Consider the following 11,408-nt stretch of genomic DNA (forward strand, 5'->3'; position numbering starts at 1 on the left):
CGTACCACCTTGCAAATCCCCAATTAAACTATTTTAACAGAATGTTTGCATCCAGGATACTTGTATTACATCTGAGAGCTTCTTTAAGCACAGAGAAGCTATCAGAGATTTATACCCACCCATAACCTATACATCTCCTCTCTGCACTCCCTATAACTACTTATTTATCTCCCCATTTCTTCACTGACAAGACCCGTTGACCCTAACACATTAAGTAAACCCCACGATCTGTCACATACACATGTGAAAACAAACAAAGGTCATGTATATGATTAAGCCAGACCTTAAAGTTGATTTAATTTTTTTCAAAAATGATCAAGAACCCGCTGAGTTGTTTATTATATTGATATCCTTATTATTTTAGACAAATCAAGGTGAAAAAAAGTCCCTTCGTTTCATAACTTTAGCCATTTTTCGTCTTTTATTTGTGCAACTACGAATCCATAGAGCCAATACACAAGCCGCATGCACACAAATAATTTGTGTCTTACGCCGTAAGCACATTCACTTATTCCCTACCGGTGGCTCATATTCCAGTAAGAGAGCTTCTCCTAACAAACAAAAAAAAACGGGGGAAATTTTTCTCGCATTTTGGTGAATTCTTTGTCCGGCAATCAGCAGAGATGTGGAAAGGTTGTTGATACTAATCCTGTACGGCAGAGACTTCCGACACGCCGCTGATTGACTGTTTGCTTGGACAGTGCTGCTACAATTGAGAGGCGATGACGGCCAGAGGGAAGCTGTCAGTCAGAGGTGGCCCGTGCTGCCGGTGCTAACAGGTGTGAATGTGTCACCATCTCCATGTCTGGAGCTGAGCTGCATGGAAATGCACACGTGTGAATCCTGATGGGATAGGGCGTTATTTTATCGAAGTTCCAAGTAGCCAGAGACAAGAGGGTATGAGAAAATGCAGATTGGGGTCTGTGGCCCTTGTCTTGTCCAGCACCATTAATTACAGTATGCATTCTCAAAGTACATGATTGCATTACACTGACTGGCCAGAGCAACACTTACCACAGTAGCTTTTGCACTGTCTGAGGCATGGAAATGTCCATATTGACTGCAGCAGGATTCCTCTACCTGCACAATGCTGCAACATCAGCTTCCCCCAACCATCACATCACAGGGAAGACGGAGGGCCTGCATGTGTGTCACAGCATGATCGAGTAAGGCAGTGTCAAAAAAAAAGAAGGCTGAGACCTTCATTTCTGCCCAGGCGTTACCACTGGCATCCACCAGTTACTTAGTTTAGTTTTTTTTCTCTTTGGAACTATAACCAGGACATTTGTTTTTGCAAAGTGATTTATCCACTCTGCTATGTCACATCCATCCAGGACAGCCGAGTCTATAGTTTTGCTTCCTTAAAATAAGTTTGTTTGACAGGAAAAGACATTTGTCTATTGGCCAGCCAAAGGCTTGATCGGTAAATTGCATGCTGGATCCATTTACTCTCTAAGCTCCCTGAAGACTGTATCCTCCAATCCATCGCCTGCAGCATAACCTGTTGCGTTCTGAAAATTGAATAAGACACAGGTACTTAACAGAAAAGCTCTATCTGATGTTTTAATCTTAATTTTCCATGGACCTTGAAATTCCAAAGGCTTCCACTGGAAAATAAAACAAACACCTCAAACATCTGTTAAACTTTATACTGGCGAAAATATGTAGCCGTTGTCTTTTTTTTTTGTTAAACCTTTTTTTTTGGAGGGAATAATGTACCCAATAGGAATTAATGGCATTGTTCAAACAATCAGTTAAACATCTACCAAGAACACATATATTGCCCTGGGAATCAGATCATTGGGAAGATTGTAGGGAATTAGGCCTTGAAGCCAAACTGTAGCCTCACAAATTGCACTAATCTATAAGATTTTTATCCTGGCCTCACACCAACTGAAGACAAAAAAACCCAAAAAACTTCTAACTTTGGATACAATGTGTGTTGTGTTCAAAAAGCACAAACATAAGAGCAATACAGAGTATGAGACATAAGGTGCATACGCTAGTATACATTGAACAACCTTGTCCCACAGGAATTACAATGTTGGTTGTACTACATGTAAGGTTTCATAAGCGCTGCCTTTATCAGTGTGACAATGTAAACACCATGTGAGTATTGTTGGCTTATGGTTTCCTTAATCATACATACTTAATTTCGTTGTGCTAAAATCCTACTTGCAAATTCATGGAACACTTTGGTAGAATCTGTCAATTGTTTTTGCAGTTAAATGTGTCTCAAAGCGCCTCACTTTAAAAAAAAAAAGAAAAAAAAAAAGTTCAACTTTGCTGCTTTATTTTTTTGCAAAATAATAATAAGAGAGGCAAATGTGTACTCCTGCAGTACCCACGTTGATCTAGTGATGGCAGTGTGGCTCCATTCAAACAGGTACACAGGACCCGCTTGACAAGTTTTTAAATGGGCCTCTGTCCCAGCATGTTCAGTCCAGGAAAAGCAGCATTATAATAACTTATTAAGATGTATTGACACCAGATGTGATTTGCCCCGACTCTGCACAAGGGGCAAAGAGGTGAAAGCACTAATTGGCCGTATGACCACTCATTTACACATGTACACTTGCAGACATGCAGGTAGGCACACAGGCATTTCTGTAGCCTCAAGCTCACGGTCCACACTGATACACACTTATTTCACAGAGCGTCCAGTAAATTATAGTTTATGTACAGAGTGAATAATACACACACACATAACATTTGTATCGAGGACACTCATACCCTACAAACAAACAAAAAAAAAAACATTTTAAAGGGTGTCAGAACATGAGGACCAGCCAAAATGGGAGTCCTCACTCCCTGTGGTTTATACGTTTTTTTGGTCCTCATAAAGATATCATTCAAGAACACACACACTCACACACACACACACATGGTTTCCAGGGCTTCAGAGGACATTGCATTGACTTACATTCATTTCCTGGAGACTTACTCTGACATTAACCGTAACTACTACTAGCACTACTAACCCTAACCCTGACCTAATTCTAATTCTAACCAGTACTCAATCCTCAAAATGCCACGTTAAAGTTGTGTGCACCAGAGAAAATGTCCTCACAAAGATAGGTTTGTTTGACACACAGCTTATTTAAGACATGTGCAAACACACATAGTCTGAATTATATTATACTGGCTCCCACACACTTATACACACACACACACATACATACATACATACATAGACTGCATATTTATACACATTTCTGTCTCTCCGGTCAGATTTTCCTCTTGTTTCCTCTATTTTATACTGGCCGCCGACACACTTAATTGTAAACTCTGACTGTTTCTATTACAGAAGGCAGCGTGACAGGGTCATAGGTTATCAGGAAAAGCTTTCCCTCTAAGATTATGTCCCTGATAGCCTCAAACAGACTGAGTGAGGTCCCTTTAATATAAACACAACCTGAAAACAAATTTCCTTGCCGTGACACTCATTTAAATTTCTCCCCAGGCTGTTTATGCAGATCGCCATGTTTACCTGTTTTTTTTTTTTTTTGGACATGTTCATTTTGCATAAAGGTGTCAGTCAAAGTGCAGTATCTGGGTTTGATCACCACTGAGCTCAGGCCGATCTCTCTCAAAACCCCTTATTGTTGAAGACGTGTAATTCTACTGCAGTTGCTAACTGCCAGAGTACTGTAAACACTTAGATAAACAGTAGACGGCTGACCATTTTAACTGTCTCCACATCTTCACCACACTTTGGCAGAGATTGTATACACAGCTGAATACATTTGTGAAGCTGAACAAAGGCTGTGATAGTGTTGCTGGGAAATCTAACTAAACCGAACCTACCTTTATCCAGCCACCTTTAACAGATGAGGACACACAAACCAGCACCTGCACAAAAATGCCTTTGTCCTTCTTTGTTTTGTCCGGTTTCTCTGTTTATCTGTGAGTAAACGACATGATCCTCTGACTTAAGACTTGCAGGGAGAGGATGTGACTGAACATAGATAGACAGTGGTAGTGGTGTGTTTCAAATTTGCATTAGATTTTATTGGATTCAATGGATTATTTTGCATCTTCATAAATTGACTGACAATTAGAGGACAATTTAGTGGATCTGTTCACGTGCATGAGTGCAACACTCAGGACACACAGCAGGGCGTCCTTTTTTATTGCTAGTAATATGGAGCTGAAATCATTTGTTCAACAGTAGTTGAAAACCTCCTTAGCCTCTTGCAGGCAGGAGGGGGTGAGACTTGGCCAGTGTTAAAACAGCAATGTGAGCCCAAGGTGCCATTAGTGACTGTGGAGCAGCTGGAAGTGATTCCAAAAACATGGCGAGGAGGAGGCAGTTTAAAACCACATGGTTTCTACTGGGTTTTCACACTGTTCTTGACAATTTACAACTAATGGCTTCACACAACCTCAATGTGACTTTGTTTGTGTTCAACAAAAAAAAACAAAAAAACCCAAAACAAAACAATGATGACTGAATTAAAGATGTTCGACCTTGGTTTAATATGCAGCACAGCAGCGAGGCTACTGTAGGTGTTAATGGTCATATGGAGGGTACATGATCCCACATGGAGAATGAAGGGCGGCCATCTGCTTCTTTACTCTAACTCAGAAGGATAACTTTGATTTTGTTGCGGATGTATGAGACGTTTTGTGCCGAACGCTGCATAGTGATAAAGGAAATACAATTTTATAAAATTATTTTAGGCTTCATTTAATCTTTTTGCTGTATTTTTTAAATTTTATTCTGACTTTTTATATGACTCAACTATTTCCAGTGCAAAACAGTGAGGTAACAATGTTAAAAAAAGTGTGGTGAATGGATTGACTTGATTAATCTATTTGTAGAGAGTGATTTTAAGTGCTTGTGATTAAGTTAAGCTGTATTGGCTCTATTGAATATGGATTCTTTGTTGCACAAACAAAAGAAGAAAAAAGTTATGGGACCAAGGGACTTTTTTCACCTAGATTTGTCTAAAACAATAACAATTTCAATAAAAATTTGGATATTAGTTTCACAATATTTGCATTTCTTTGAATAATAGATATGCAAACAAGGAAACATTTATCCAGTTGTTAATTAAAACAGTTGTTTTTGATGATGCACAAATGCACTTTATACGTTTTAAACCGCAATCGTTGTTGTGGTTGTGTTCGGACCGTATTGTACATGGAAAGCACCTAAATAATCTCTCATTTTGAACCTCTTGTACACGTCCCTCATACAGTAGAGTAGGTAGACAGTCCTGTTTAAAAAGCCCACCTGTGAAAACTTCCTGTGCTATCTGCTCTAATTATGGGATTATCCCTCTGGAATTCTTATGAGTGCGCGCACACACACCCACATACGCACACACACACAGAATCTCGAACATGTTGTAACAGCATGTACGTATACAGTAATACAATAATAACAATACCGCCTAACATCTGGATTAAATTACTATATACTACACTATATATAGTAAACACACACTAGTACCAAACGAGGTAATAGGGAAATAAACACATGCTCATCCTTTTAAATGACTGTGCACAACCTCTGAATGCACTCCACTCTTCTGGTCAAATCTAAATGACCATTATTCAGTGTTAAATTCACCAGATCTAATAGGCTATGAGTAAGACTGAATTTATCAGATTTGTTATTATCCAATCCAAAGCAGGAATATTTTCTTCTCAGTTTGGCCCAACACACAAACAGGCTCTTAATGTAGGTTGAAATGAGGGCGGTACTAATCAGCGTGTTGTTTCCATCTCTTTGAAAATAAATGGTCCTAATGGCACATAAACGTACCCTGTTTTGTTAATAGCTGAACTGGCTGTTTCATCCACAGGTCAGAATTTTCGCTCGGTATCTCCGTGATGTCTATCTTGAACAGTTTGCAGTCCATTTCCACACAGTTACAGCGATTAAAGAATTAGAGTTGTACATTTTAAACATTGTTCCTTGTAAGTCGAGAGCGCACACCCGTGCCAGTGGTCGTGTCCCCAACTATAACTATCAGATCTTAGAGTCTAAATACTTCACTGATTTCAACTCAGGCCATTAAGGCCTTTTTAAACACACAACAGAATGATCTCAGCGTATATGCAAACATGTGCAATCTATTGTTCTGCGGTTGGCATTAGACGTTGTTTAAATAAAGGGGACGGTGTGTGTCACGCGTACGTGAGAGACGAGCACGTCACACCCACTCATGTACAAAACAAATGGGTTTCTGGTTGATTCATTTCATTCCTGGGTCCATTTCTGTTTTGAGTTCTTAAAGGATTACGGCTGTGATACACCGGTGTCTCTCTCCTGAGGGCGATAGGAACTGATGGGTTCCTCTATGAAACCACTTCAAACTTTATTTACTGTAGTTAAACAGCAGAAAAGACCGTAACTTGAAAAACCAGATTTCTTTCAACTCCTATCAGGCTTTCATATCAGCACAGCACAGCACTAAAAAAAAAACTGACCCGCTGCATCTTCTTGAAGTTTGCTACTATTGTAAAGTTGATCCTCAGAGGTCTTGTGTTTTAACCAGACCATATATTTCTTTCTCAGGAAGGCCGTGCTGATTTATATTTATGGACCGTGGCAGCCTTACAATATACAGTCCCACTGCATCAGTAAAAAGCAGATTTGTGCTCCAAATTTGCAAATGTTTGTATCTCTCGCTTCAGTCTTTTTTTTTTTTACTGTATCACTGTCAGCACATATATATATTCTGAGGGTATTATTGTAAAATATGAGGATAATAATGTTTAATGCGTTAAAGTGACTTGAAACTCTCTTTCATGGACATTTTCATAGCAATAGTCCCAGAGTTACCAATATGCACCGTGAATATAAATACACTACACTTTTGTGTGGCAATGGTTGAAGGAATTCTAAGTATATTCCAGTTTAGTAAAAAAAAAAAACTAGGTTTTAAAAGTACTGTGTTATTGATAAATTAGGGTTTGAATATATTGTAAACTTAGTGTGATTTTTTTTTTGGGTCATTAAGCTTTTACCCAAAACACAGCCCATGGGGATTCATCTCTCCAGACTTTATAAAGTTAAATCTCACATATGCTCCCAAACTGGGGGGTCTGAATACTGAGAATGAGGGTCCCCAGCATAGCTTGTGGGGGGAAGAGCATGGAGAGAGAAGGGGTAACAGTGTTAGACGCGTGTCTGTCATGCTGGCAGTTTCCTGGCGTTGACGGGTTTCCCCGCCACCTGGGGACGATGGGATATTTACAGAGCGCGTGGAGCGGATGAAGTGAAACTAAGGGGGTGCCCGCCATGGGTACCCTGGTTCCTGCCTTTCACACGCATGTGCAGGACTGTCTGTGTTTTTAAAATGTCATGTGTTTTGGGGGGGGCGGGGGTGTATGAGCATTCCAAATATTTTCCTTTCTGCTGCTTTCTCCAAATCATGCATCTGATTGATTCCGTCATGCTTGAAAAGGTCCTTTCAGTGAAAGTGTAGGCTGAGATTTAGACAGACTCACTAAAGATGTCTTTGAAGCATTTTTCAAACATTATGTAATATTATATTAACCCCCCCAGTAGCACCGATAAGTTTATATGCAGTAGCATTTAATGCCCTATATAAATACACAGTAAACAACATAAAGTCAAGTTCCCGACTTCCTTTTCCTGGCGTTCATGCCGAGTGCTAATTGTTGAGCACACACGCCAAACCCATATTCTTCTTGAGCCAGCAATGCTTTGTGCGTTTGATTATATTGTTGCTAAGCAGACCTCAAATAATTAAGCTCGGGATTTATTCGGCCACAAGAAAAATCTCTTTAAACAATGTGTTGGCTGTAAAAGTGACAATCACAGAGAAGTGCTTTATGGCTGTGTGGAGTGCAAGAGCCAGGCAGAGAGATGTATTTCACTTTAATTTCCTCCACAGACAGCAGCCGCCACGGCTGCAATGGCCCTGACAAGGCACACTGAAGGATATTATTGCTCCACTTTCTGATACTGTACATGATAAGAGAAACAGCGGGGGTCTCCAGGCAGAGAGTGTACAGTGCATGGGATTTATGAGCTGCTGAAAGTGGCACTTTAACAGATATTTTAACTCGTAACAGTATACGGTATCGCAGAAAGTGCTCGTGTTGCTGTAAAAACCCGAAACTGCTCGTGTGTCATTTACAACTATTACAGTTTCCTCTAATGGACCAAGAGGGATTTTGAGGAGAATACATGAATGTATATGAATAGAATTATTTAAGTTACAAAAATGTTTCACTTTAACATGCTTTTGGTTGTCCTCTGGCAAAGAGGTCACGCGACAATTAATGATGCTTTCACATTCCTCTGTTAGGGGCCATAACCCTGTGCCTCCTCCGTGGATGAGTGAGTCTTCGATTTACATAAGAAGTCAGAGTTTCAGTCTTTGGAACATTTTATATACAGTGCTGTGCAAATGTCTCAGTGCACCACCAGTTTTTGTGTGATGATGAAGATATTTGTTGACATTAAATAGTAGGAAAAGGGTGGACAGTTGGACAAACACAGGCCTTTACTCATAATATTAATTATTTGAGAAATAATTAGTATAGGAGTTGGTCACACTAAATACTTCAACCTTTACAATCTTTTTTCTTTCTCTGAATAATTTGTTGTTTTAAACCTGCGTTCAAATGTACCATCTTTTCTGGATGTGTTCCTTTAGAAATAATTACAGTACACTGTGTGATCATAATAGCAATGCCAAAGTGATAGAAAAGAAACTTCATTTATGGTGAAGTTTCAAGTTTTCCCATACAATAACCACTTAAAATGAACTTACGTGTACATCTAACTTAATGAGATGTTTCTATGCCGTGACATTGTTTACACCTTATGTTTCTGGCGTCATGGCTATACATTCACACTTCCAGTTTACCACCTAATAGTTCCCAAGCAAAAAGGAAACAAAGTTTCTCTTGAGAGAAAAAAAACTTTACAAGCCTTAGTAACCGACGAACCTGCCAGTCTGTCTTTGTTTTTCGTTTTTTTCTCTCAATAGAACAGAGGTGTTTAGAAAAGAGGTGGAACCATGGTGGGAAAAAGATCACATCTGCTGCCGTTAATTTTGAACACATATATACCGGTTTAAAGTTAGTGCATGTTTCTAGCCACGTAGGATTATTAGCGAGGACACTTAGTAGTGGATGTAGTAATTAGCTCCCGGTGTGGTGGTGTTGTCAGTGTTATGAGGTGAGTGACACGAGGCAGACCACGACTATAACAGGTGGAAGCAAAGGTCAGGAGGGAGCAGGTTTCTGGAAAAGGCCATTATCAAACATGTAGAGTGGGAAAGGAAATTTAATTTCCTATCTGGCCACTGTTAAATGCATACTGGCTACTTGTGCAGTAGCCAGAGACACTATACCAGGCGAGGTTTGAAGTGGTGGAGCTCCACTACTGTTTATTATAGCGCTCTTGACATTTGTTGGGCTTCTGTCGCAGATTGTTGCAGCTTGTATGACAATGGGATTAACTTTAAAGAGGCAACAGACAACTTTAATGGCAGTAGCGGTTCCTGTTAGGTCCCTGTCATGAAAAACATGCTCTATGCCAGTGGAACAATATCGCTGGCTCATTGTTTTGAAAATGGAGTAATTCGGTTGTGCTTTAATTGTGCTGTAAACTGCATGTTGTGGAGCGATGTAAATGCAGGTGGTGTGATTGTTTTCTATCGTCATTGCACTGTGAAATCAGTTTTAACATTATTATGACAAGTTTAAGCCAACTTGAAATGAATGCTGGTGTCTCTCTCCCTACGAAATGTTCAGGTCTAACATGTTGGACTGTTCCTCAAAGTTCTCCAGAGACCTGTATGGTTCTTTTGTCCAGTATGAACACTGTGGTCCTACCCTGCGTGTCTAGACAGAGGAAAAGGGAGAAATATCTGCCAGCACATACTGTAAAAGGACTCATTCTGAGGGTTAGGGAGTTTAATTACCTTTTCCCTCCCGATAACCTCTTATTAAATGCGACATTTAGCCTCTCCTGCCAACAATTTAAATAGAAGACTTACAGGGGATATGTAATAAAAAAACAAACAAACAATGGTTTTACTAATTTGCAACTATGACTATAAGCCTACTTTGTAAAGGGAGATGCTAAACCTGCCATATTTAGCTTTTCAGCTGTAGTCCGTCTCTTCATCGAAGAATGGCTCAAAGCAATTCATCAAAACTGCAGCAATAACTGTGAATATTAAAGGTTTATTTTAAGAGAGTAGCACATGTTCATTTGACCTCTAGTGGAGCTTTGTCACCATGTGATGGCCTCAGGAGGAACTCATTGAGGAACCACAAAATGAAGCTGGAAATAAGGAAGACAAATCATAACCATTTCTGATGAGATGAGAGAGATGAGATTCAACTTTATTGTCATTACTCAAATACAAGTTTCGGTTAACGAAATGAGGTTTGCATCTCACCAGAAGTGCAACAAGCAGAAAGTGCAAGAATATGTATATATATGTACAGAAGTAGATTTTTTTTTTTCACACAGAGTAATATGCAATTGTTGGGTATGGGTGGATTAGTGGGATATAAATATATTGTACAGATTATTATATACAGATAAGGTGCAGTAAATACGGTATATTAATAGACATATGGATAAATGCTAATATACAGATTTACAGAATATTTTACAGATTGTGGACATATTTTACAGGTTGATCGCTTATGAACATTCTACATAAGAAATAAACAAACAAGATCACGTTATAGTTGATCTGAAAGTGTCACTGTTTCCCTTGTTCAACGTCAATTACAGCTAGGACCAATCAGAGGGATCGCCTTTCAGCCATTACGGCGTCTTAGATGACGGACAGACTGAACGGACATTGTCCATGTCACTGGCTACTGAGCATCTCCTTCAGCAGGCTCTGTGGTGTTAAAGCCCTGGCTCAGCAGAGAAAAAATAAACAGCCCTGGATTATGATAATTGGTTGGGCAGCTCCAGCTCAAGTGCAACACTGAAGACATGCTCAATTAATCAACTGTTCCTGCTGAAACCCCTTTTTTTTTTTTCACAACAGGCACAACAATAACCTTTTAACAGATGGGAATAATTTTCCTTAATTAAAAGCAGAAATAAATACTGCCTTATGACAACAAAATCACTCTGGTTGTTACACACACTTCAGCCTTGCGCTCATGATTTTTTCAAGCTCAGCCAGGGGGATAATCAAGGCAACTGCACAGTGTCTTTCTTTTATAACCCTGTGTTTGTTATCTTAATTGGACCTTAAACCTCATGACACTACTGAGGCATATATACAAGAGACACTGTAGACTCAAACAGTGTGATCGTGGGGTTGTATCCTGTACTATTAAATGTGGCATTTGCTGTTAAAACAAAAATAATGGTTTTGCTGATAGAAAATAATCATACAGAGAAAGTCTTGCTTATACAAAAGAACTTGTATGTAGCGTTT

The sequence above is a fragment of the Solea solea genome, chromosome 16, assembly GCF_958295425.1.
Source record: "Solea solea chromosome 16, fSolSol10.1, whole genome shotgun sequence".
Lineage (NCBI taxonomy): Eukaryota > Metazoa > Chordata > Actinopteri > Pleuronectiformes > Soleidae > Solea > Solea solea.